We start from the raw sequence: 6,420 nt of genomic DNA on the forward strand, positions 1-6,420 counted from the left end.
GATGACAGTTGATTGGACTCCCTGGCAACAACAGGATATACAAGGATATACAGAAGCCAAGTGTACCATAACCAACCCACATCCTAGCACTGGTCCACAGGAGGAAGCCTCCATATAATTTGAAAATGCACTTGTCTCACTGATGCTCAGTTCATCAACATAGGGATAGAAGAAACATGGAAAAACCTTCCAAGGGGATGCAATCATCCTTCAGTAACTGACTCAAAGAAATGCCCCCCAAAAGGACTTTAAAATAATGATTGTAGGGAAGCCCAGTGCACTATAAGAAAATACAGAGAAATAATTCAATAAAGTCAAGAAAACAACTTACGATGATTTGAGTGAGAAACTCAAAGCGGCATCACAAAAAGGAGGCAAATAGAAATCTCTCAGCCAAAGAACTCAGTGAACAAAATAAAATTGAGACTCACAACAACAGACTATATGCAGAAGCGTTTCTGAGCTAGAAGACAGGTCATGAGCCAAGTGTGGTGGTTCATGCCTGTAATCCCAGCACTGGGGCGGGGCAGGCAGAGCCTGGGCTGCATAGCCAACCCTACGTGAAAAATCTTTACAGGTTGAATTAACCAACCAGAGGGAAAGAACAAGTGAAAAGGAGCGAAAAAAGCCTCTGAGACCTACAAAGTATCATGAAGTGGAAAAATGGTAGCGTTATAGAGAAAGCCACAGAAAAGGTAGTAGTGAAATAGCTTAAGCCTTGAGAGGCTACGGACATGCAGACTATCTCAGGAAGGTGCTCTACAAACCACGATCTCTAAGCAGCCAAAAGGCAAAGGCAAAGACAGAATGCGTAAGCAACGAGAGGAAGGTGTCCAGTCACATATAAAGTAACCCTCAGCTAGTAGTAAGTTTCTGAGAAGAAACATTGTAGCCCTCAAAAGAATGGGGTTATCTATTCAGAGAGCTGAACGGGGAAAGAAACCTGCCAGCTAAGAATGCCAGACCCATCAAGGTATCCTTCAGAAAGGAAGGAGACTTCTTTTTCTTAGACGATCAGATTCAATATAATTGAGTTCACCAACATTCAATTACAGTTATAAGAAATGATTAAGAAACTCCTACATCTAGAGGTGCAAAGAAACAATAAATAGCATCATGAAAACATCCATAAGTGTAAAATTTTCTGGTAGAGCAGAGACACAACTGAGAAAGAGCAAGAAATCAAAACTTTTCACTACAGAAAACCACCAAACCACAATGATTAATAACAAGAGAAAAAGAAAGGAACCAAGAATATACAAAATAATAACAATTAACAAGATGACAGGCATAGGTTGTTACTCATCAATAAAAATCCTGAATGAAAATGCATGAAAAAGCTCAATCACAGATAGAAACAAGAATCAACTACACACTACCCCATCATAAGGATATTACCTCACAAGCAGACACACCTAGCATGTGAAAGGCTGGGAAAAGATATTCCTCATAAACAGAAACCAAAGCCATCAGAAATAGCCATATTCACATCAGATAAAGCACACATTGGATCAAAAGCCAAGAACTATAAAGGGAGTCAAAGAAGCTCATTACACAAAGTTTAGCAACAAGATAGAATAATTATTGTATACATTGTGTATGCCCACATTATACACACACTGTACATATATATGTAACAAACATACATGTGCATTCATACATATCTAAACATATAGATATGTCTCTATATACATAGATGTATATGTGTATTTTCAACACCAGCTCACTCAAATATAAAAAACCATCTTACTGTACCTATATGATAGAATCTGACCCCAAAATAATTGGCAATAACAATAGCCACTTTCATAAATACACAGATCAATCAGAGAGAAAATTAACTCATTAGTGTTGGTCTATAGACCAAACTGATCTATCAGACATTTATAGAATAATTTACCCAACTGTTACAGAATACACTTTCTATTCATTAGAAACATGGAACATTCCCCAGAGAAGATGATGTGTGAGTCCACAAACCAAGAATCAACAAATAAAAATATTCTGAATCATAGCCTTTAACTTCTGTGACCATAATGGAACAAATTAGACATTAACTACAGGAGGAACTGTAGAAATTATAGTAATGCATGAAACAGACTACATGCTTCCAAACAGCCAATGGGTTAGTAAAGAAAAAAAGTTTTCTTGTAATCATAATCCCTCTGTATATCCCCTTTGTAATGACAATAAAAAGTAAAAATCTTGAAATAAGTGAAAAGGGAGAGGCAATATATTAAAACCCATGGGAAACTACGAAAATAGTACAAAGAGGAAAGTTTGTGGCAATAATTTTCTCCATCACAAAAAGCAGAAAGATTTCTAGGAAGCACTCTAAAAACTCAACACAAGAAACCAGAATAGCCAGAATAAATCAAAATATAAATTATTAGAATAAAATAAAAATCTGCACAGAAATAAACAAATTTGAGACTAAAACATACATAAAAGATAAAGTAAGCAAAAGTTAACTCTTTGAAAGGATCAACAACATTGACAAATGTTTAGCTACACAAAAAAATAAAGTGGGAGATGGAAAATGAGATGCCACATCTATTGCTATAGAAATATGAAGGATGACTGGTCATAGTTAGCAACAACATACCTTGAAGTTGGAAAACCTTGAAGAAATGCATAAATTCTTGGACCTATGGCTCTAAAGATTAAGAATTAAAAAACATTAAGAGAACAATAATACAATGAGATGTACAAGACAGTAGGTTGAAAATGAACTTTACAACGTGGGGGGGGGAGGAGTTGGAGAGGTGGAAGGGATGGTACGGAAAAATAAAGGAGGAGGTAACAATGCTTGATAGGAAATGTACTCACTACCTTGCTCATGTAACTGTGACTCCTCTGTACTGCGTCGTTACAATAAAAAATATATTAAGAACAACAAAAAAAAGAGAGAACAATAATAGCAATGAAACTGGATCAGTATTTAAAAAAAAAGTCTTCTAATGGAGGCTGAGGCAAAAGGATTGTGAGTTCAAGGCTAACCTGTTCTGGCCCTGGTGAGACCCTGTCTCAAAAAAAAAATCAGGGGAGGGGTGTAGCTCAGTAGTAGAGCACTTGCCTCTCAAATGCAAGATTCTAGGAATAATCCCTCACATTATAAAACAAAACAAGCAAGCAAAAACAAACCCCAAACAGTCTCCAACTAAGAAAATGACTAGATTCCTTACCAAACTTTTAAAGAGAAACTCAGTCTCTTCAAACTACTCTAAAAAAGTTGAAAAGGGAAGACTGCTTTGAAACAAGGTCTACAAGACAAGTATTGCCTGTTTAAAAATAAAACAGGCGTTGACATAAGAAGGAAAAAGGAAAGAAAGAAACATAAAGAAAGAAACAACAGGCTAACATCCCTGATAAAGTCAGCTGCAAAAGTCCTCAACAAACGATTAGCAAGTTAAATCCAACGGTATAACGAAAAGATTGGAGACCCAGAAAAGGTCAGGAAGTTGCCTCCTCTTCCCACGAATACCCAAAGCAGCAAATTGTTAAAAATTTGCATGTCTGACGTCAGACTGGACTCTTCTCACGGTGCAGTCAGTATCCATCGCTCGCAGTGAGTGGCTATTGCTCTGTGTCTTCGATGCCACTAAGGATGCTCTCAGGGTGCAGGTGGTCTGACTAATGAGGTGTCTTCCCTGTGGAGGGCTGCTGAGTTTTCTGGGCCAGGGGTCCCGGGCCCGGGAAGGGCTCCGTCCTCACTAGATGCAGTGCAGAAGCACAGAGGGCCAGGTCATCTGTCAAGGCCACAGCAAAGCCTCCTGGAGCATGCATGGGCCAGGCAGTCTCCTGAGGCAGAGAGCGGCGCTTCGGTGCAGCCTGGCAGCTGCAGGGCTGCCCACCACTGGACCCCAGTGGCTCTGGGGCATCGGGGTTGGCCTGCAGTCCCTTTCTGGAGCTCATGACTGGCTGTTGGCGCTGAGGTGTGCGGGGCAGCCCAGGCCATCACAACGGACAGGTCCAGGAAATCCCTGCAGACGCAGTGGAAGACAGCCCCCCTCCCCCAGGCCCTCAGGACAAGGGTGGGGTCCAAGCCGAAGCTGAGGTTTCTGAGGAGTGGGACATGCCACCCACAGTGCCCGCAGCCTTTGGGAACAATAGACACAGGGCGTGGAGGTCTGACAGCGCTGAGCAGGCCTCCAGATGCACACTTGATACACACAAAAGATCTCACCCCACAGGAACCCGGAACTGTATCTATGATGCGTAATTCCTAATCAAATTCCCTTAGATAGAGTTGGGTCTCCCTGCTGTGTTGCAAGAAAAAGACCATTACTAGATTCCTATTCTTTTTGTTTTTTGGGGGGGTCTGGTCGTGGGGCCTGAACTCTGGGCCTGGGCGCTGTCCCTCAGCTCTTCAGCTCAAGGCGAGCGCTCTACCACTTGAGCCACAGTGCCACTTCCGGCTTTTTTCTTTTTTCTTACGTGGTGCTGAGGAATCGAACCCAGGGCCTTGAGCATGAAAGGCAAGCACTCTACCACTGAGCCACCTTCTCATTCCCACTAGATTTCTATTCTGAGTTGTTTTTTTTTCTTAAATCTAAAATTCCCCCTAAATTTGTAAATTCTTAACATGGCTGATGCATTCTTTTCTGGAAAAAGTCAACCAACTCAAGACAGAATGTTGAGGCTGCCTTAGCCCAGTGGCTATTGGGAAGTGAGAGAGAAATCACTGCCAGAATTTCTTTGAGATTTAATGTTCATGCACCAAAAGTGTACAACTCACCAGGCACTGGTGGTTTACTTCTGTCATTCTAGCTACTTGGGAGGCTGAGATCTGAGGATCATGGTTCAAAGTCAGGCTAGCCAGTCTGTAAGACTCTTATTTCCAATAAAATCACTACCAAAAAGCCAGAACTGGAGCTGTGGCTTAAGTGGTAGACAAAAACTCAGGGACATACCCAGTACTAGCACAAAAAGGAAAGCGAGTAAACTTGATGAGTTTTTTTTTTTAATTACCTAAACACATCCCGGCAACACACATCAAGTGCCGTCTTATGATCATTAAGCATCCCTCCCGCCGAGAGGATCCCAGCTCTTGACTTCTAACTGTATTGTGCGTGGACCTCACTTATTTTGGAACTGCACAGATGTGAATCTCCCTCTAAGTCTTCATTTTGTGGCCTGGTTTATTTATGTGACTCATTCAATTTGGTGTGTGTGTGTGTGTGTGTGTGTGTGTGTGTGTGTGTGTGTGTGTGTGTGTGTGTGTGTGTGTGTGTGTGTGTGTGTGTGTGTACACAGTGTTCACCATGGTTGCTGTGTAGTAACTGTAGTACTATACCTGTAAAGATTTGTGATTATATACTACCTCCCCACACTCGTAGTTTAAAACGGATATGCATTCATGTGAAGGTTTTTTCTTTTTCTGTTTTTCAATTCTCTCATCCCACCTCCCAATGAAGAGTCCTACAAGAGTTGGGCAAGGAAACGTTTCGGTGTGGAAAGAGAGATGTTGGATTCCCGTTGATTCTCCTTGGTGAGGTTCTTTCCCAGCGGGAGGTGTTCGCTGGAAGGGGAAGGCTGTCTGGGAAAGGCCTCTCCGTGCCCACTGCGATTGTCTTCCTGTTGAATTCCCTCGTGGCTCCATTACAGGAAGGGACGCTGCCCCTGGATGTTCCTGTCCCTGTCCCCAACCACAGCGGTGGCAGGCTGGGTTCTCCGCTCTCCTCTGCCTGTATCTCCAGACACGGCTCTGCTGGCTCACTACAGAGCCTGGGTCTGGCGCCTTCATGAACAGCGACCCCCCACCTACACAGGATTTAATTCAGTGATTTGCGATTGTCCAGCCTTCACTCACACAACTGCAGCCTGACGGATGGTATGAAGAAGATGATTTTCCTAGACACCATTTTGTCTAGTGTTTTTGGGAGTGTGTAATTGTGTCTTTGGCCTCAACTTTGGCCTAATCTGAGGAATCTTAGTGAGAACAAGATTCTTCTATTGGTAATGGCAGCCAGTCTGTAATTCCATTTCCAAGACTGGGTTTGGTAGCACACCACCATTCTTCTAGAATGTACACTGGAGTGGGAAGAGCCAAAAGTCTGGCCCTTCCCTCGACTGTAACGAATGTGCCAGATCATGGTCATGCTAGGGACCCGAGGTTTCCCTCAGGCTCCCCTTAGTTTGTTGGGCTCCGATCTATAAGATATTAGACAGCTGTTCCATCAGCTTGCCTTGTACAAAGCAGATATTCAACAATAGTAATTACAATTTCTGTCTCTTCTATGATGCTCCGTTCTAAGAACCCTAAGTGCTTCAATTCAAACATGAGACGTTGCTTATTGGTGAGAATAAAAATATACAGACATTATTTTATATTCATTTGCCATGTGCTACAGTAAACACTATAAATGCATTATTTTGTGTAGTCTATTATTCTCATTCTATGGATAAAGCATAGATTTC

The sequence above is a fragment of the Dipodomys merriami genome, unplaced genomic scaffold (assembly GCF_024711535.1).
Source record: "Dipodomys merriami isolate MVZ:Mamm:240054 unplaced genomic scaffold, mDipMer1.0.p SCAF_72, whole genome shotgun sequence".
NCBI lineage: Eukaryota > Metazoa > Chordata > Mammalia > Rodentia > Heteromyidae > Dipodomys > Dipodomys merriami.